We start from the raw sequence: 22,617 nt of genomic DNA, 5'->3' as shown, positions 1-22,617 counted from the left end.
TAAAATGTCTATTTCATTATCGATAGGCGTGGGGGCCAACCCTTACAAAAAAAAAAAAAAAAAAAAAACTTGAGACAGCTTCCTATTGTTCTTTAACGGTTGTGGAGGATCCTTAACTAAAGCGAGACTTTGGGGTTCTTCGGGAAGGCGCGAAGATCATTAAGACACTTCCTGAGTATCTGGATCTCTTTGGATGAGGTCCTGTTCTCTAAACTGAGTGTTGAAAAGCAGCTCGAAGCTTCAAGGAACTTCAGCATGTGCCAAACACAAAGAAGAAATTCTTATGCATGAAGGATCATTTCTAAGAATATTGGGATGTCATTTTGTCATGCTCGGTAGGATTTAGATTGAATGGAGAGACGTTGGTGAGATGTTCAGATGGGTTGTTCGAAGATCTTGTGAAAGATGTGTTCGAGATTGCTGAGGCCTTGGCATCTCCTTCCAACGCTCGTTCTCCATGGCTTGAAGCTCGAGTCTATCGGTGCTCTCGGTGAAGGATTTTTTTACTTCTGTAGCCTCGCGTTCGAGCGTTAAATGACATGATTGACAAGTCAGGATCCTTTTCAAAAGTTGATGACCTTGTAATTCTCTTTGACTCTTGTTACTTTCTTCAACTGTCCACCTCATAATTAGTCTTCGCCAAATTAGCCACTAAACCAACCTGTTAGGGCCTCCATGTGTTGGTTGCTAATAGCATTCCTAGGAGGCAGTAATTCCAAAATCCATTCAGAAGCAAGTAGCAAAAAGCCAAGGAAAACAATACCTTGTGGAGAGAGCGACAGTGGTCTTGCGAGGAATTTCAAAGGCTGACGATCGGCAGGCATAGGCCAAGAGGCTCCACTCAAGGCTGACTAGCCTTCTCATGGTCTGCGTGACTCGATCTGTCACCACCAATGACCATTGAGGGACAAAGACCTCATAGAATCTTTATTCTTTTTGGATTTCCTTCGGTGCAGAAGCATCGGCAGAGTCATGCTTCCCTTTTGGTTCGGACGGAGGAGGGACTTAGGCCTCTTCCACCATCGGTCTTTCCCCTCTCATGAAGCCTCAACCGCGGCTTCAGTTTCTATTCTGCCCCCAGAAGGTCTGGAGGAGGCATAAGGGTCACATTGCCTTGCAGTCAATGCTCAGGAACCGCTTCTCTGCGATCTAGCAGCATGGCAGCCTTCACGAAGGTTATAAGGTTAATTATTGGAGGCACTACAAAGAAGGTCAAAGTAGAATGTTTAGTAAGTTTACTGGGTACATTCCAGAAATGAACGTGTAAAGCGAGTTTGAAAGCTTCATTGGGCTGGCCCCCAATATTGAAGAATGGGGGTGTATTCCATCTCCTTATCCTGTATCTCTTGGGACCTATGGAATTGGCTTAATCTTCCACAGTAATGACTCTTGTCTTCCTTGGATAATTGAGGACTGCCAGGGAATATAAGTGCTTATAGTTTCCGAGCTTTGAGAAATTCAGCAGGATCCAGTGAAACAACAGAAAAATACACGCTTGTGCCACCCCTTATGATTGGAGCAGCAGTTGCCTGGCAAGAATGCTGCCCGACCATTCAAAGCATCAACTTTGTTGCGCTTGAAAGAACAACCTTTAGAGATGATGAAAAGAAAGAACATGAAAATGTACAAAGAGAAAGAGAATGTGTGATGCCAAATTCAAAGGAAACACAAACCCAGAAAGCCGATGATGAGACTCCAGCTATTGGGAAAAACATGAAAGACAAATCTACAGTGATTTAGAGATAATGGAAAGCAAGTATTGAAGAAAGGAGAACGAACTACCTTTCCAGTATCTATCTAGGAAAATTCGCAGGGAGAATTGAATTAACCCTCTCATCGGGAGTGGGGGCTCTAAGATAGTCCAGAAGGAAAGTCAGGCATTCAGCTTTAAGGAAAGTTCTCCTCGATAAAGAGGAAAAGAACAGTCATCGGTGGACTTGATAGGTTGTTTGGGTACCGGAGGATTCATGAGTCGCCTTTAGAGTTACGGATGGTCGGACTTGGAAGCCAAGGAGCCTCGGCCCTTTACTATTCACTCTATTGGCTACTTTGAGTCAGCAAAAGAGCGATTGAATTTTTCTTGTCACTGTCACATTTGCTCAAGGAAGGAATGACTAAGGGCTCATCAGGAATGGTCCTTATGCGGCGTTTAAGGAATTTGGAAAACCCTACCCGCCTCCCATTCTGTAAAAGTCTGGTAATGGTTTTTAACAAAAAAAAAGAAACACGGAGACGAAAGTAAAGGGATTAAAAGGAGTCGATGAACTTACTAGATCACGAGACGGAGAATGTTGAGAATGGGAAGATCGTTAGATGCGAAGAAGATATTGAGGAATTTCAAAATTCAGGACAAAGAGAATAAAACCTCGAAGACAAAACAACTTTTTGAGCACTTGCACAAGTGATCAAGGGCGTGTCTGATCGAGATTGACTCAACATCAACGATCGTGATGAAACTAGTTCAAAAGTTCAGACTCACGAATCAAAAACGAGCGTTCGAAAGCCGTCATTTCAATTTCATATTTAAGGATGATTTTGGCTACGGTGATGATGAAAAATGTCACCCCAAAAAAAGTGAAAATATTCACGATGGCAGGGAAAAAGCAATACAGCCGCATTAAATGTGATACAACATTTAATAATTAGAATGTTCAAAGTCTTTGTTAAACAGATTACGATTCAAAACCGTATACAGGTACTAAGCAAACCCTTGATACCAGGGCTCGTGATATGGAGAAAATATAATCGAACGAGTTCATCCTTGGTTAGAACCCTCGACTTGATCGGAATAGAAGGAATCGACTCACTTCCGGCGGGCCAGAGTTCAAAGAGTAGCTTGTTGAGTAAGCTAACTGATAACAAGCACGCCCCTAATCCGCTATATTCGGGATGGACTAATAATCAAAAAGATGGTGGCGGCCTGCGAAACGGGATGCTTATCAACTATTATCCTGGATAACTACCACATAACAATGTATCAACGAAGGATTATAGCTGACCTAATACGAATCCTGGGTGAAAATCGGCTATCCAAAGAGGGCTCAAATACATCAATGAAGAATTAAAGTACCTCTATCTGGACATAGGGCACTTTTCCAGTGGGAGAACCTCTAATCCAAATCATATTTTTGTTATTATTTCCTCCAGCCTCGCACTCCGCGAGCCGTTTTGTGATTAAGTTATCAAGCCCAACCAGCACCCCAGAGTGGACTCCCGATCCCAGTAGGTGGAGCCCCATCTAACCTCGTTTCAAAGATCATCACAGGAGATCTAAGGCGAGCGGATGGATACATCTGCAGTTTTAAAAACTTTGCAGAAGATTTAGATCATTGGAGTTCCTTCTCCTACCTCATCCCCCCCATCAACTTAACATAACAATTTGGCTTTGATGGTAACCACTTTCAACAACAACATCAAAGGCTTCAGCAGCTGAGGCATCCAAGACACCGCAAGGTATAGAGGCATCATCAACAATAGCGACAGCGTCTTCAGCTAGTGTACTTGGAGAAAATGAGTATCCTAATGTGGTCAATAGAGCCACTGTGCAATCCTCTGGGTCGCAATGGAAAATTTCAAGGAGGGGCGGACTCAAGAGATTACAAAAATCAGAGTGGATGGAGCATTGTGTGACCCACGATGATAAGCAAGTTGTAACAAAAGTTCCCCTACATACAGTTTCAAATTACTCAGAGTGAGAGAAGTTCACACTCCCTTAATTAAAGACTTTTCTCTTCCATCATCCTTTAAAACTAATCCTTTCATTTCTAGGAACATGTACCATTAAATGCTACTGGTAGGACTATTAAGAGAACAAATATTTTGCTAAAGTGTCCCTCTTACCAGTCTGAAAGAGCTGAGTTATGATGCAACTCGTGTGAAGCGTGAGCAGACATGGCCAAGAAAGGAACCATATAAAAAGGAGAAATCAGGTTCTTTTGATGGAAATACCCCCCCCAAGTCTGGCCTAGCTTGTCAAAAACCATACTCATTATAAGAACCAAACAGAATAAGCAATTTAGAAAGAAGGCAGCCAATAAGGCTATTAAAGAGCTTATTAGAAAGAAGATGGCGGTGGAGGTGAGAAGTTTAAGTTGTATGCATTCAAGCGAAGAACTAGAGTTCCTAGACAATCTTCAGCAAGAAAAAGAAGTTCAAAGTAACCTTAGCATGTGTACAAAATAGAATTTGAGAAGTAGGCCTTTAGACTGAATTGGATCATATACGAGGCCCGAAGTGATAAGGTGACCAATAGGGTGTGTTGCTATTGGGGAGGAAAGCTGTGAATAACCAGGGAGATCAAACCAATTAGAAGGAAATTATTAGAAGCGACCTCTCTGTGGTTTGATTGTAGCTGGATGAGGAGGCCTTTAAACTCCAGACAAGGGAGACACGTGAAGATGCCCTGGAGAGGGTTTGCGAAAATTCTTTTTCAACGCTGTCATTACAAAGCTAGAAAATCCTAGCAACATAGCTGGATGCGGACACCAGAAGCATCTAACTCTTCTCCCAAGGATGCATTGTTTCTCTCTCGAGTCTTTGCATAAGCCTCTAATCCCAAGATTCCTCATCACGAAGTCAAAAGTTTTTTTCCAAAGAAGATAAGAAAACCTATTCCTCTCCAACAGTAAATCCCCGATGGCACTCCTCATATAAGGGTGTCCAATTTAATCTTCGAAACCATTATATTCTGCGTATAGTGCCATTTCAAAATTAGTGCAGTTTTGTACCAAAAAACTAAGTTGGTATCTGACATTATATCCTTCAGTACTAGAGCTATGGCTGCAGGGCCACTCTGAATACCACATTACATTTGCCCCTTTTTGAATTTGAGTACCGTATACCCATATAACTATAACCCGCAATTCTAATAACTAAGTTTAAACCCTAAAGAGACTAAACTGACTAACTTTCCCCTGTTGTTCGTCACATCAGAAGAGAACAAAACAGCAGGCTATGAGAACTCTCGCCCTGAATCCTGATGCCTCTTGATCTTCCTTCCTCTCGTTCTTCCTTCCTTCTTGTTTAGTTCTTTCTTCTACTCTGTCCGCTTTTTCTTTTCTACAAATCTCGTTCTCCATTCCTTCTTAAATCTTACCGTCTAGGTAAGGACCACGGGTAACTGGGTAACCACTTGCACATCGCCTCTCAATTTGTTGTTGGTAAGCAAGCTCAACAGTGTCGACTGTTCTGCAATTTTTATTCTCTTCTATTTAATTTGCTATTGATAAGCAAGCTCAACTGTGCTAATTGTTCTGCAATTATTTTCATTCATTATCTGTTTCCTTTCAGAATCTATCCAAGAAAGAAGTAGATGGTTGGTGGGATACAACTCGGAATGGTCTTTACTGCCTTGACAAATCCCAAGCAAGGTGTTGTTGCTCTTCACTTTAGTAGGCTTCAGTGTTTCTACGGCATTTGTATCATTAAAAAACCCAGGAGCTTATACGATCAAAAGAAGAGAGGGGTAGAATGTCAAAAGAAAGTTAAGCATGGAATGGCCACTGTTTTGGTAAACCCCACACTCAAAATTATTTTTTTATTAATTAAAACAATGAGTGTGTAATTTTTAAACACTTTATAACGATTAATCACCTTTTCCAAAAAGAAAAAGTAAGAATTAATTTTGTAATTTCCTTTTCATCATCAAATCAGTCACAAGGACTTGGGCCAAGGATTTTTCATAATTTTCCTTTTATCCTTAGTCATAAAAAACTTTGATTTTAGATGGACTTATTTTGATTTTCTTTGAATTGTTTTAGGTTTTTGAGCTGAAGCAAAGAACCTGTGAATCCTTCAAAGCATTTCTCCCAATCTTTACCTAGGTAAGATTTCTAAATTGTTCCCTCTCCTAAATTAGGAATTTGAGTTCACTAATTAGAACCATTAGTTGTCTAATTCTCTACATAATGAACCGTTTTTCTTGTGCCACTTGTGTAATGCATTCATTTTAGTCCTTTAGGCTTTTTATGAATTATATGAACCGTTTTTCTTGTGCCACTTGTGTAATGCAAATTGAAAATTCTATTTGGGTTTTTATCATAGTGGAAGCTTTAGGTTTGATAAATGGAAGACATGATTGGCTATTGTCTTTTGTTTTCCATTTCCTTTTGGTCTTCATTATTCTATTTCTTTAACTTATATTTAGCAAACCTGTAAAGCCAATATCCTCTAAAGATTCCTAGATTATTGTCATGTCTTCCAATCTTCTTCGTGGATCGTGAGTTACTTTTGTTTTTATTCTTATTGAATATAATATTTGCTTGCAGTCACACTTTCAACATATCTTATAAAGCTGACATAAATTAATTTTGTTATCAATTGATTCTTTTGTGACTTCATGTTTATTGTTCTTGCTCTTGTTTCTATTTTTTGTAAGAGTGTAAGAGGTGAATTGCCCTGTTTATCATTTTTACAGTTACTATTATCTTTGTTACTCCAACAAAATGAAAAGGGGTGTGTCCGAGATTGTTGAATCACATGATGTTTCTACTTTGAGTCCGGAACCTTCTCAGTTGAAAGACCTGTTGAGCAATCTAATAGCCAACAAGTAAAGACCCTTTAAGAACCAAATCAACCATCCAAAAGTGGCAAAGTTAAAACATCACTATGTTGGACAAGTAATTGGTTCAAAATGGTTGATCATGATTCCAAGAAATATCAAGATGGAAGGCCTAGAGCGAGGAATACACAAAATGTGGGAAGATATTTTTGGCTTATCCCCAAAAAAATGGGACCACTGGTCTCAATAATCACATGAAAAAGTGTCATAAGGTAGATAACAAGGACATAAATCAAATGATGTTGCAACAAAGTGATGGGAACTTGGGGATGAAAAGCTTGAAAATTGAGTTGCTCCTTATCTTTGTTAACCCATGGGTTTTCCGGAAGAAATTGATCAAGTTTTCTATATTAGTACCTCACATTCGGGTGATAATATATGTGAGGCTGTTCACAAAATTTTGATTGAGTGGGGAATTGAACAAAAATTATTTTCGGTGACAATTGATAATGCAAGTTCCAATGATTCTAGGATTAATTATTTGAGGACCATTTTGAATTCAAAGAATGTATTAATTTGTAAAGGAGAATTTTTGTTTATCCGATGTTGTGCCCATATTTTGAACCTTATAGTTTAAGATGGCATCATATGCATCTGTTCAAAAGTTTTGAGATAGGATCCAATGTGTGAAGAGCTCACAAGCTAGGAAACAAAACTTTCAAGAATATTGTGATCGCCTAGGAATGCCTTTTAATAGGGGCTTGCATGGAGATGTAACTACACGATGGAATTCAACATTTGAAATGCTTAGTGATGCTCTATTTTATAGGCCGGTATTTGAGACTTTGGGATATTCAAATCAAAGTTATGCATTGAATCCTAACTCGGATGAATGGGAGAGGATTGAAAATTTTTAAAGCTGTTGAAGGCATTCAATGAGGTCACAAAGGTTTTATCAGGTTCCAAATATCCTACTTCAAATCTATACTTATTTGTGTGTTGGAAATTTACATAACTTTGAATAATGGATCACTGGTAGATGAGTTTATGGGAGATATGTTAATTACCATGAAACAAAAGTTTAACAAATATTGGGATAAATACTCTTTGATTTTGCCGGTTGCCATTGTTTTGGATCCCCGATATAAAATGAGTATTGTTCAAGCTGTATTTGAATCACTCTATCATGGAAACTCTTTCTTAGGGGATGGTGAAATTCAACATGTTAAGGGAGCTTTGGAAAAGCTCTATGGGGAATATGTGAGCATGTCAAAAGATCAAGAGTCTTCTTCTTCTTTTTCTTCTGTTATGACCTACGAGGCCTCTTCTGATTTTCTCAAGGTATATTATTATATGTCTTTGATAATTCGTGTTATTATGTGATTGATATCAATGTGCACCAGTTCACCAAATTTTGGAAGTTTTGGTGGCTGGAGAATCAAACAACTACCGAAATCTGAATTTACATATATCGTCCGAATATTGCGGGAAAATCAACGATTTTTCGACAATTCGGCAAAATATTGGCGAATATCGCCTTTGTTCTTACGGACTTGTGTTCGACATTACCCATCTTAAGTTGCGAACTTGCATACCTTGCATATGCCACAGCCTATGTGGAGGTAGACGATGGTTGTGGTGCACAACATTACCGGAAAACGAATTGCGGCGGCGATTTGTTCTTCCCGACCCCATCCGACTCCTACAAGGTCCAATCAATCCATTACGAGAAGCAGCAATGGTGATATTCGATCCGGCGGTGTCCACATGTACGATGCTTCAGCCCCACCATGATTTCGTAACATCGAGATCCAATCGATTGTGAACTTGTGATGCCACTGATGACCGAACTTCCGTGAAGAAGATGAACAGATGAACTTCAAAGTTTATACAAGTTTTTACTTTTTAGTTATTTTGACATTTTAGGTTGTTGCAATTGAGCCACACACGTGGCTTATGGAGAACCATGGAATTGTAAAAGTAAAAAGGTAAAAAAAATATTAAATGTAAACATGAGTGATTGGCGTTTTGCAAAATTGCGAGGGGATATTTCATGATTTTCATCTTACTTTAATAATTTTTAAAATTTTACTTTGTAGGTATGTAATGTGTGTGAGTATGTGATGTGACTAATGTCATATATGATATATCAATTTGCAGAATTGCAACCAGGTTTATATTGGTGAAATCTCGGCGAGATTTCGCCGATTTGCCTGGTTCGCCTGTGTAGCGAACCGGCAAACTCGAGCGAGATTTCGTACATTGATTGATATTTATTAGTTTTATGTTATATAATACCTTGTATGTCTATTTTGTAGAATTACCTTAGGAAAAATTATGTGGAAAAAGTTGGGACAAATAAGACTGAAGTGGATTTGTATCTTGAAGATCCCCTCCAAACAATGGGCTAAGGATTTTGATATTTTTGCATATTGGAAGGTAGTTGAAGGACAATACCTTAATTTGGCACGAGTAGCCCGTGATGTATTAGCAATTCCAGTGTCAACAGTGGCATTTGAATCGGCATTTAGTGCTGGGGGTAGGGTGATTGATAAATATGAAAGTAAATTACTCCCTAACAATGTTGAAGCCCTAGTATGCCTTCGAGATTGGATGTATGATGTGAACTTTTGAGGTAATATTTTTTTCTTGTTATTACTATGTATATTTCTTAAAATATTATTTTTTAACTCTAATTAATTATTTTAACTATTTTTTTTTCATTTTGTGTAGCTGAACCGAATCCAAATCAAGATCTTGAAGAATTATCTAAAGCATTGCAATATGTTTTTACAATGTATCCAGTTTCTCTTTGAAGCATCCAAAACTCCTAGCAACATAGGGTAAGTCTATAAGATTGTTGTTGTATATGCTTTGCTATTTTGATCTAAAAGTAAAACTCGGGTTAATATCAATCCAAAGATGATATTCTAATTCCAAATTGCAGGGATTGATGTAGCATGGAAGGGAGGATGCATAACAACAAAACATATTCTTTGCCATGCCTATGTTTCATTAACTATGTTTTCCATTTTTGAGTAAAATTGGGATATCCTCTCTTTTAATGAAGCACATTTTGGGGTAAACATTTTTTAAATGTAAAGGATTATCTTGTATCAGTTCTCTTTCAAGTAAATTAGATAATTTCTTGCTGTCACTTTAGGATCCATAGGCTTAATATATGAATTCGACAAGTATTTGAAATTATATTTTCTCCAAGAACCAAATAGTTATTATTTCCCTAAGATATTGGTTATATTTAACTTATGGTTTCTATATTTATATTGTTTACTGGTTTGGATTATGCCAACAAGCAAGATGTCTTAGAAAATTATAGATTGCAAAACTAGGCATTATGGGTTGCTTGAATTTCTCTTCACTTAATCTCTTCATGATGCACTAACAAGATTGTGTTCCGCCCTTGTAGGGTGATCGTGTCACTAACCAATCAAAAATAAAATCCTATACAAATCTAGCTAGTAGAAAATACGGGGTCGAGCTATGGGGAACTAAAAGGCCAAGTTACTAAAATTGAATTCAACAAAACTAAATTTAAATTAAATCTATTAATCAATGCAAAAACTTTAACTATGAATACGTGAAGATCTTTAGGATTTCGAATCTCCAATGCTTTTTACTAACTAATATAACTCTACACTTCAAAGCAAATTAAGGATGGTCTTCTTAGATATGCCATATCTTCGCAAGACTATCGTCCTTCGCCGAATTTTGGCACGCTTATTTTGCTGAGCTATAGAACATCTTTGGCCAGACTCAAACACAATCAACTAAAAGATATAAAACAATCAAATTAATAAATAAGCATGGTTCATCTACATCCCAAAGAAAAGGAACTAGCTACTCATTATAACAAAGTTCATAAAACAAGATGAAATTTAGAAAGAGAGAGAGAGAGAGATGAGGTCTTCTTCTTGAGCAATGAGAGAGATGAGATCCAAGATCTGTGTTTACCGTCTTCTTCATATTCTCTGTGGTTGGCTTCTCTTTTATATATCCCGCACACAATGAATTTGTTCTCTTTACCCATCAATTCGACCTTTATTCGTTTGAATTCTATAAAAACTCAAAACTAGAAAGTTGTATATATTTTCGTTATCTTTCCACAGAATCTTGAATCACAAAAATCTGAGTTCATACGAGAGAGATATGTCAAAAATACTCAAGGTGGGTCTGTTTACTTGATTTTCAGATCTTATTACCAATTTTGTTCCTTGGACTTCCACTTGTTTCCAATTTGGCTAAGATTCATGCTCTCCTTGCATAAATTAAGTTGAATCTTAGCATTCATGATTTCTAGGGCAGTAAGATTGAATCCCATGATTTAAAATCCTTCAATATCTAATATATTTCCCAACTTTGCTCTACATTATCTCTAGTAACCAAAATCACCTTATTCCTGAAAAATACACAAAAATAATCAATTAGCTCTCTTTTAATTAACTAAGTATGGGAAAATAAATCAAATAAATAATGATAAATGCATGCTAATCACAGGGTCTTGACTTAGAGCTTGCATACACTGCTGCTTCTAAATGGTGGCTGGACCAAATCTTTAGTTTGCTTACTCATTGTTTCATATAAAATCCCCCCTGTTGGTTGAAACCGTAATCAAAGTATATGTGCAGTACTTTTTAGGGGGTGGGGGTTTGTCTTAAAAGAACTTTTAATGAAAATGTTGAATTAGAATAACCATCATGATTATTAACGAATTCATTTTTTCAGTACTTGCTTATATTGATAAACTAATATGCTTTGTTTCTGTCCAGAGAGAAATCATACTAGTTTGAGATAGTTTGCTGATTGAAATGTTCTGTAATTGCATCCAATTATAAACGAGTCTATGACTGCAGATGATTAACATCCCAGCCACATCAGAAGTGAAAGTTCATCCACCAGGTTTAACCGTTTAGGTTCTTTTTGTCGGTGGAGATCCACGAAGATATCAATACTTTCTCAAGCACCCTTTAAAGTCCAGCTTTACCCCTTACTGTAGTTTGACACATCCATTTCAATGCCATTAAGAGATTTTTGGATGGTATTGTCTTGACTCTTGAATGGACACTTAATGAGTGACCAGAGAAAAGAGGTAGCTATACAGGCTTAGGGGGGCATCTCCCTCCTGCTGGTTGACCTTGAGGTGAAGAGAACTTTAATGATGATCAATCTCTAGGCATCGTGTTCTCCTTGCCTAATGCTTATTTGTTGATCAACATCTACAGGATTTGTTGAGTAAAACCATAAGGCTTATTTGAGGTGGAAAGGCGGATGAACAAAATTTAGCCATATGGGTTTTATACCGATTTTCATACCGTAACAAAACCAAACCATACCGAACCGTGCCGCTTTTTCATACAGATTTATGATCGTTTTATACCGTACCATTTTTTAAAATATTGTTTTCATACCGTACCATATAAATTCGATAAGGTACGGTTTCGGTCCGAGGTTTTCAAATTCAATACCATCTTGTGCCGAATCGACACCTTTACACACACCCAGTTGAATACTTAGATTATGGCAAAAAGGATCCCTTTGGTATCCCTATGGCAAGGTGCTTGGGTCGTTCACTCTTTGATTCAAGAGAGCTTTTGGTGGTGGAGACAGCATACAAAAAAGTTTCGTTAAGAAGCTGCTTGGTTGAAAGACTATTTCTTGATGAGTTACATGACAAATAATTTTTTATATATTTGCTTTATGTATCTTAGATGTACAGATTCAAAAGGAAAAATGGTCTCAAATTATTTATTTTTGTAAAGAAGGTTTTTGTTTATGGAGGCATGAAAATTCTGAATTTAATTGCGAAAAATCAATTTCCTCTTGATTTTTACATAGACTAAACCTCGTCTCCTTCCCTATATTTTGCCCCCGTACTTATTAAAACACGTATTGAATACCGAAAGTACAATTGCCATTGATACGTCTGAAAATTGTTTAGCCTCCGAATTCCTTAATGCTTGCCTACAAAACGAGGTTAGACGTGGGCCAACCACACAATTGGGAAGCCACCTTGAAGGTTAAGTTAGCGGTTGGGACACCACAAAGCCCTAGCTATTTGCGAGCTTAATTGAAACGTGATAATGGAGGGAAACGATTCGGATACCTTCACTTGTGTGCCATCTCTTAGTTTATATAGGGCTTACATGTTATTCTCGACTATTGGATTTGTTTGTGCTTCCTCCTAGTGGTTGTCCGATTGTAGGGTATCTTTCAGAACCAATTATGGTTACCTTTAGTTGCACGATCATGTATCCTGAATTTAAAGGGAACACGTTTCGTTCCCTAACCGTTGGGTTCCTTCTTCTCCACGTCGCTTGGTGGTTTATCTTTCAAACCAACCCGACAGGGGTTATTGACCTGACCGTGGTCGAACCCAATAGGGTGTAATTTTATCCTTGTCATGAGCCCCTCAAGCCAGGTGATCGGGACCAAACGACCGATGGCTTGGTTTGTTATTTCTCGATCAATATCACCGAACCTATTAGGCAAAAAACCAAACGTCTTCTTTCTTCCAAACGTTGCATGTATTACTTTGTCTGCATGACGATACGCTCATCAAGCCGTATGCGCTTCTCATTACCTGTGCCGAAGATGCCACGTGGCCCTTGGAAACTGTTGCCATCACTACCCTAACACGCTCGAACTGTCGGTGATCATTAGCCATTGATCTTCGTTCAATCTTGTTCGTTGATCACCATCACTTGAACCGTCGCTCACCCTCATCCGTTGATTGAAGCTAATCTCATCCATACATCATCTTGCCTCTGGTCTATTTAAACCCTTCCCTTCTCAGTTTTCAATTTTCACTTCTCCATTTCGTGAATTTGCTTGCACTTAGAGTTTCTAGTGCTCTTCTTTGGGATTTCCAATATCCTAACTTCCAGCTTCAAGTTTCATCTCATTCAAGAACTAAACAATTAATTTCTTTAGCCCTTGCTTTTGTTCATTCTTTTGTTCTTTCACCCTTCTTTCTTTTTTTCTGTTTGCATTCGAGACCTTTGTCGTAGCTGCTTAGAGTCCAAGTCCTTCTTTCTCTTTTTACCTAAGTCTTTAGTATTTGCCCTTCATCCTTTAATGGTTAGTGATAGGACCTCTACAATGACTCCATCGATCGTATGATCAAAGGGGATGAGTCTGCAAATTAAGCTAGCCCCTCAGTCTCAGTTGAGTTGTCGAGTGATAGGAACGATAAGATTATCGACCGTTGGTTGGCTTTTGTTCATACTATCCCTAGGGAGGGAGCAACCAGGGAATTATGTGGAGAGGAAGAAAGTAACTTCACCTCCACCTTCCCAAAAGTAGAAAGCTTCCTCGCAAGCAGTGGTTGGAGGCTCTCGACCATCCAAGAGGCCTTACAATGGACCCAGCTTCTACATGTCTCATGTTCATCCTGAAGAGGTAGGACTCATCTCCAGCCAATTTTCCATCCCTTTTTCTTACTTTCACTGAGTCCGTTACCCTAGTAACCATATGTGGTGTCATTAAACCCAAATGCATGATTGATAGGTGTCTAAAAAATTTGGGCTAGGAATCCCTTTGAGTACTACTACCCTTCTGATAGGGGTATTGAAACTAGTTAACTCGTGATGCTAGTGGCTGGATCCCGTATATCGAGCAAGCCCACTATCATCATAAAGAGGTAGGGTTGCATATAATAGATAAGGGCTCATAGGCGCTCAAGACCGATAACCAACCTATGAGAGGACATGGAGACATCATGTCCATTATATGGGGATGACCACTGAGTTAAGGAATGGGATCCAACACATGCCTCCCATTGAGGATTCCATTCATAGGTGGGAAGGTATTGAACCAAAAGAGCATTAGGCGTGAGGGGAGATATACGGACCATATGTAGTACGAGACATATGTCCTTGCACTGGGCTTAGGTTTATCCCTGACACACGCCAGATCTTATACCAATGGTGATGTGAGAGGGTGGTGACCTAATCCCCAACCATGGCTCGATAAGACTTTACCCAACAATCGCGGAGAACCCAATAGACGTCTCTTGTTGAGGGAGAGTGACTGAGACCGCCCAAAGAAGATTGGTGTTTACACTTAATGCTTGTCTACCTTAATGACTACATTATAGAGTTAGGAACCTCATATTATCACCATGCATCTGTATATTTATATTATTAAATACATGATTGTCTTATGAATTTATGACATGGAAATTGGATGAATATATGATGTGAATGTTAGTTATCTCACTGAGTTCTATGAACTCATTCATTTATTTTGTTTGTTTCTTTAGACTACTCTACAGGTTATGAGGACCCCACTTTCGTTGAGGATCCTTTGTCAAGTGGTTATCAAGAGGGCGAAATTGGAGAAGAAGTGGAAGCTCATGACGCTTCTTGTTTGTGCCAGGACTACTCTTATGGAGTTTCTTTTCCTTAGAGTTCCTTAGATTATTTCCGCCTCCTTAACCATCACTAGATTCTCTCTGAAAATGCCTCTATGCTACCAAACACCTTCCTCCATCTTTGGTTAGATTTATTTTCTTTTCCTTCCTAGTTTCTTTTTCTCCATCTCTATTGGATCTCATTGTATTCATTAGGTGCAATAGTTTGACACTCTTCTTTGGATGCTTCAGGCAGTTGATTCCACATCCCAGTTTGAGATATTAAACGAATCTCCAACTTACTCCAGAGAGTTGCAACAATAATCTCACCAACAGCAGCCACTACGGCCATGTAACTCGTCGAAATGCATCATAACTCCCCTTGAAGTCTTCTCACCGTTGCTGGAACAGTCAGTTTTGGTAGAAAGTCTAGCAAGACCTCCACTTTCAATTTTCGAATACAATGCTTGGCCATCAATGACACAATGTCTTTATAGCCTCTTCACCAGCGATCTGGAAGGCTTGTAAGATTGTCATATCTTTGGGGATCTTCACGTGGTAGCCATCGATGAAAACCTTGATTGTGTTGCTAAGGTTGGTGAAATGAACCCTAGCTTCAGCGACTAATTTGCGAAGAGGAAGCTCTGGTGTTGGTTCAGGCTGCGCAACTATGACTTTTGGATTTTGAAGTTTTGGAGTCGAAACAATCTGTTTGATGAAACCATTGCTACTAGGGTTTTGAGATGTGAAAGCCCTTGGTAGGGGATTCAGTGCTGAGCTCCTCAAAGCTCTAAGAGCTAATAAGCCTAACCCCATCTCTCTTCCTCAATCAATCAATCAATCTCTCTCTCTCCCACCCATTTATACAGTCTACAGGTTGGACTTGGATTAACCCCTTCCACAGATCCCCCAATATATTCACAATGTTGTGGGAGGAGAAAGGGTTTTAAGCAAAGAGAGAAGGAGGTTTTTCTGGCCAGGGATGGTGGTGGGTATTTTCTGGCAGCGGTCCAAGGTGAATCGAGTGAACCAAGGAGGTAGTTCTCTTGTAATTTAAAAAAAATAAGTGTGGTTTGGTATAAATACAAACTTATATTCCCTTCACCCCATGGGCAAAATGGTCATTCAAATTTTAAGGGCAACTTGCAGGTGTGATATTTCGCTCAAAGTCGCCGGTTCTGTCACACCCCGCCCGCCGGCCTCGGTTACCCGCCCGACAACCCGTGGGTGCGATCCGTCACAAGATCCACGGTTTTAGTCTATCAATAATAATAAATACAAATACATGTAATCAAGAGCAAGAATAGAGCAATAATTAATAAAAAGGTTACAAGAGTCCAAATACTCCAATAAATATCCAAGAAATAGCCAAAGGAAAGAATCAAGAATCAAATGTAATATCGAGTTTAGCGGAAGCAAAATAAATAAACTAGATAATCTTCTCTTTGGTTTTCTTTTCTAAATCTAAAAACTAGTTTTCTAAATTTGCAAGTAAACATGTCCTCCAATCTTTCTTCACATGATCATCAAAATCCTGGGAATCTGCCTCCGTCGGCCATCAATGGGTTGCTAAAAGTGCACACAAGCATCTTCAGGAGGCTCCATGCTCTGCAAGTCCATGTACCACTGTCTGTCTCACATCAGCTTCATACGAGAAGGCTCTTTCATATGAATCATCTCCAACTTCCGACGTTGAGCCACCATCTGTACAACTCATATAATATATACAATGAAAGGAGTGAGTTCTAACGAACTCGATGAAGGAACAAACAATTCTCATATATATGTCAATATAATCCACGAATGCATATATGAAATGATATGGATGATATGCATAAATATGAATGCTACTAAGATCTAACTATGCAAGTCTCTAATAGCTGACTTGCTTTAAGATATACACCAGCCCTCCTCTGGGTAAGTCTCATCACTCTGATCCGGCAAGGACTGGTTACCTCTGTAGGGATCCTGGGCAAAAAGGGAAAGTCCACACCTGGCTCTCAAACCATGGCTGGGGTTAAGTCAACACTCTCTCACCACGACCATTGGCAATGAGTACTTGGCGCATGTCGGGGTTTCTAATCCAATGCAAGTCATAATGGTAACATACTATATGGAGTCCAGATACTTCCGCTATGGCACCAACCAACTCGGTTCAGTATCCTTCGCAACCTAGGAGTGAGAACCCTCATGGATCGGCTACCGCTGTTGGACTCCACTCCTTAACCCTATGGTCATCCACATATTATTGGGGCGGATGCTCTCATGACTCCTCACGACACCCGGTCCGTTCCTTGGACGTCCATGAGCCCAACCCTAACATATGCAACCCTACCATTGCATGACCAACAGTGGACCACTGAGTCTCCGCACGGACTCGGTTTCTTGCTATAGGATGAAACATAGTCACGTCACCATTGTCACGGGTCACCCGGCTTCAATTCCCCTGCCGAAAGGGTAATAGCATGTGGGGTACCTAGCCATGCAATTCTAGACTCTCCTAGGTATGTCATCCAAGTAATTATGATAGTGCTATAGGCATCAGTGAGCATGTGTCCCATACCACAGCCCTCTGATATCTCCAGCCAAGATATCCCAATGGAATACCTTCTCCATCACAACTACACTACATCACTCTTTATCATACCATGAACAGTTGTGCAATATCATAAAAGATGAAGTACATCAAAGAACACTACTAACAACAAGTATACAATAAGATTCACATGCTTTATACAATTACAGCAAGTTACATGATCAAAGAATAGTAAATAGAACAGCTGAATCATCATGTATATGTAATTGCATATAAATAAGAATGCATGTCCTTACCTATAATTTAGTAGAAGTCCTCTAACTTGCAATCCAAAAACTATTATAAGATTTTTATTTGAAACAGAGAACACCTAGGCATAGGGTTACAAGAATGTATAAGAGTCAAGAGTCAAAACAATTCAAAAATCAAACCTACACAGTCACTGGAAACCAGCCGGTTGCTTGTGGCGGTTGCTTAAGTTAAGCGACCTCCACAAGCGACCGCCCCTAGTTTCAGACAGTTTCCAACTCCGAAAATCAGACTTTTTATCATCCAATTTCAATCCGTTTTGGGATGATCTTAGTCCGAATTTCAAGCTTAATAGGTCTAGAACAAGGGGGCAACAAGAAACCCTAAAATTAACAAAGATTTATTACCCAAATCATTCCCCTTGATGGGATCCATCCATTAAACAAATGCGGGGATTCGTTTCTGGACAGGATCTCATCAAGAACATTGAAAAGGGAGATACAACAAATCAATTGGGTAACCACTAACAAAATGGGGATGGGTTCATATCAATCAGAGGTTAAAAAGAAGAGAATAGAAGATGGAGATTCATTACCTTAATCAGAATCACCAAGAATAGAAGGAAAAAGGTTCCAGATCATTAACAGCACTTCGCCCACCTTTTAGCACGTTTCCACTGCCGCCTAATCACCCAAAATAGCAATCCCGAACATAATAATGCGTTAATAGGGTGAGGGATGCTATTTATAACGAATAGGGGGCAAAATAGGGCATTTTCCCGCAAGCAAAACCGGGCGGTCGCTTAAGGCGGTCGCTTGGTTTAATCAACCGCCACTAGCAACCGCCCCCAAGTATATTGCTATACAAGGGTGCTTTGCTCAGGGGGTTGAAACCCAAACACAACCTAGCCCTAAACAACACATGGGGGATGTCTTACCTTCATTCCAGACATCTCCAAACACCACATGCATCCTACCGGAGATCCAACTTCCCAGTAAGGCAAATTCTTCAACAAGAGAATCCAGATCCATGGGTTTTGGATATGGATCATGGACTCCTATCTGGACACTCCCCAAAATTAATCCGACTAGACCTTCGGGTTCTCGGACCTACAATACGGATCCTGGGTTAGAAAAACGGGGGTTGTTACAGGTTCGCTACCAAGTGAACCGGTTGAAATGGTGAAATCTCGCTGATATTTTAGCGAGAGTTTGCCCAAATATTGACAGATTTCACCCCCACATTTTGGGGGGTATTTTTGGTCATTTTGGGATGAAACTTGGTGTCTACCATAATTTGATGCCAATAAACATAGTGGAATGGTTGGTGTTACCTAAAATCTCACCCAAATTGGTGTTCTCGATCGTCACATACCCGACTGTATATGGGTAAAACTGGAATTCTATAACATTATTTTAAACAATTAAACCAACATAAATATGCACAATGACAATAGAGTGATAAACATCATTAAAAAAAATACTACTATACTAGTATATAAATACAAGTATACAACTAAGCACATGTCAATACTCAATACCAAGTACTATGCCTCAGTGGATCCATCAGCTCTGTGTTATGTGACACCGTGGTAGAAGGACCAAAGGCTACAACTTCAAGCTTAAGCTCCATTATTTTTTTGAAGTCACGCCATGTCATCTCATGCTGATGGTTGTTGACGTACAAAGAAACCAGAGCTCTGTAATTGGCATCAACTATGGATGGAAAACTACTCCCATCAAGGGGTAATGTGAACGGAAATATGGAATAGAGTCAAGAAACCCTGGTGGGTGTTGTGGTGCTGGTGGTGGATCATATGGTGCTAGGATCATACGATAGAAAGAATATCGGTATGCTTGTCTCCAACATAGCAGTTGTCTCCGAGTCAAATGGAGGCATAATCGGGACACTCTGATGATGATGACCCTAACCATCCTAACCCCCATAAGTAGATGTGTTGCCATCCTGTGAACCCAAGCTCACGGAAGATCCATCATTATACCTATAGTAGTGCAAACTCCTAGAAGACAGATATGTATTATCGTGTCCATAAGCGGAAGGGACACCATAACCATAAGCCCAATAGGCAAATGTGGGGCCTACAGACTCCTCCAAGCTCATGGACCCCATCTCTCTTGACAAGTTGTCCGTCAGTTCGAAATGGCCTTATGAGCCATACGATGAGTATTGTCACTTTAACCATAGCCATAGCCATACAATCCATACCCATGCATGTGCTACTGCTGTCACATCCACCCAGCCGGTACCCTAATGGCATACCCGAGTGTGTGATCCACAGCCCCGAAGAACAAGTATCGAGGAAATCATCCTCCCACATATTCAATAACATAATCATGAATAAGATATAATCAATGTAACATTATATAAACAATGAGATCAAGATAAGAAGAGAGTGATAACATAATCAGAGTGCGGAAAGAAATGATACCAATATAATACTCAAAATGTAGAGTTTGCGGAAAATCACTCCACAACTACAGCGGAAATGTAGCTCGAAGCTAAAAGGAAAAAGATTACAACTATTTCCCAAAAGAAAGGAAAGAAAAGAAAGAAATAATCAAACTAGGCTAAGGACTCTTCCATCTTATAAAGAACGTCTTCATAAACATAAACTAGAGAAACTAACCACGGCCGCTTCCACTCAAAGGTAGAGCTAATCCTGGTACGTAGCATGATCACACAGGGAATCTTCACCGTAATCTTTGTAACTGCTAGCACCTTGAGAGTAATATGCATCATCGGCTTGCGCTTCATAGTACTTGGCCATCATACTGCAAGCACTGTAGGATAGTCTGACAAAGATATTTGCAAAAAGGAGTGAGTTCAAAAGAACTCAGCAAGGCAAGTTATATCCATAGCAACATAACTAACATGATAGCAAAACATAGCAGATGCAATATGATATGAAACAGACAATGCATGAATGACTCTAACTCTATGTATGCTGGTCTCTATAGGCAGACATGCTTTAAGTCATAGCACCATACTTCTTTGGGTAGGTCAATAACTCTCCCTCAACCATCTTGATATCTTGGGCTCTGTCGGTGGTAGTTGGGTCCTGCATCCCTCGGGACATTCCATGGCTGGGGTTTAGGTCACTGCTCTCTCACATCACCATTGGTCTAAGTATTGGCGCATGCCAAGGTAAAGCCTAGCCAAATGCAAGTCATCTACTTGGTTATATCAACTTAGATCCAAATACATCCATTCCTCACCCCGGGCGATCCTTTCGGATATCCTTCTCATTAGAGTCAGCGTAGCCCCGGACTACGGACTCATCAACCCTATTGGTCATCCACAAATAATGGATGGGAAGCTCTCATGTCCTCTCACGGGTTAGCTACCGGTCTTAAGCGCCCATGAGCCCAAGTCTACTATTTACAACCCTACCAATAAATGGCCCCCACAATGTGATTCATGTCCTATCACGGGTTGGTTACCGGTCTTGAGCACCCACAAATCCCCATTGCTACCATGGGTTACTTGGTCTCAATATCCTTCCGAATCGAGTCTGATATAACGAGGACATCCTAGCCAAACACTGCTAGACAAGCCCTAGGTATGACAATCAATAATTTAGGAAAGTGTCAAAGGGCACCATCGGAAATATCCCATACTATTCCCATTGATGTCCAAGGACAAAAATGTCAAAAGGAAATTCCCCAATCCCAAATCATACCTAATCAATCACATTCCCAATTCAGTCATAACATACACAACTGATATCTCATCATATAGAAAGATACATAAAAACATGATCAATTGCATATGTAAATGACAAGAATAAGTAACCATACATGCTTCAAGTAATAAATAAATACATGAACAAGGTACTACTATACTTGAAGTACTTACAGAAGTAGCATCATATTAAGAAAGTATATGAATGGTAGTGAATCTATGAAATTCCTAAAATAAAAACTAAGATTCACGCAATCTATGTTAATATGGAAACAACTGTCCTTACCTTAAATAGATTTGAAGATATTCCAGAGGAACAAGAGATCAAGTCCAAAGTTAGCAAATAAACCCTAGACAAGCATAGATACAACATGAAGAGAAAGCCCTAGAAGATTGGAGGTCAAACGGATCAAATCGGACGAAGAACACGATGTTGTCCATGCCTGGCAGCCTGGCTGGTTGACTGATCCAGTCGACCACGTGAACAATACCCGAAGCCAAAACTGAGTTTTTGATCCGAAAATCATCTTCCAGAATTCGAAACACTGAAATTTTAAAGGAATGTTAGGAACAGTATTCTCAGACTATCTAGCAAAGATTAAACATCAAACAAGGATCAAAACCATGACTTTCTATTTTCAAAACATGACTTTCTAATTTTAATCAAAAGCATGGTTTTCAATGAAAACAACCACGGATGCAAAGGAGAATGAAGGATCATGTCAAGAGGATCATTAGCAATGGATCAGATATGAATACTATCATAAACTGAGATCTAATATGGTAGAGAAATCAGATTAGAAGAATGATCATGCTTTCATGAAGAAATCATAAGAAACATGGCTAGAATCAAGTATGATGATCATAGCATCAATAGAATGAATGGAGACTCATTCTAAATCATTAGAGATTGTAGAAGAGGTGTTTGCAAGGTTGCAATACCTTATTCATAATCACAGTAGTAAGAACTTGATCATGCAAGAGTAAATCAAGGAGAAACATAGAGATTGCTAACCTTGAAGATGAACAAGAAAAGAGGAGCTATAGATCTTCCAAGAGTTATTCACAAACACCAAGGAGAGGCTTTGAGAGAGGCTTCTGATGTTCTCAAAGAGTTCTAGCAACAAAGGAGGCTAAGAAACACGAAGTCTACTTAAATAGAACATCGAAAGACCTAAAAAGAAGATATTCTTGGATTTTGTATTCAGCTGGCAGCCTGGCTGATCGACTAGCCAAACGACCAGGCTAGGACAAGCCTAGACA

The 22,617-nt window shown here is 39.3% G+C and overlaps 1 pseudogene; it reads left to right on the top strand.

Moving 5' to 3' along the window:
- LOC149022700 (alpha-L-fucosidase 3-like) overlaps positions 1-1,740 on the top strand; it is an 8,002-nt pseudogene extending 6,262 nt beyond the window's left edge.
- Positions 1,741-22,617: the final 20,877 nt, after the last annotated feature.

Source organism: Hakea prostrata, chromosome 3 (assembly GCF_041222555.1).
Source record: "Hakea prostrata isolate BN-2017 chromosome 3, UWA_Hpros_2, whole genome shotgun sequence".
NCBI lineage: Eukaryota > Viridiplantae > Streptophyta > Magnoliopsida > Proteales > Proteaceae > Hakea > Hakea prostrata.
The sequence above is the reverse complement of the archived record's forward strand: the minus strand, read 5'-3'. Positions and strand labels throughout refer to the sequence as shown.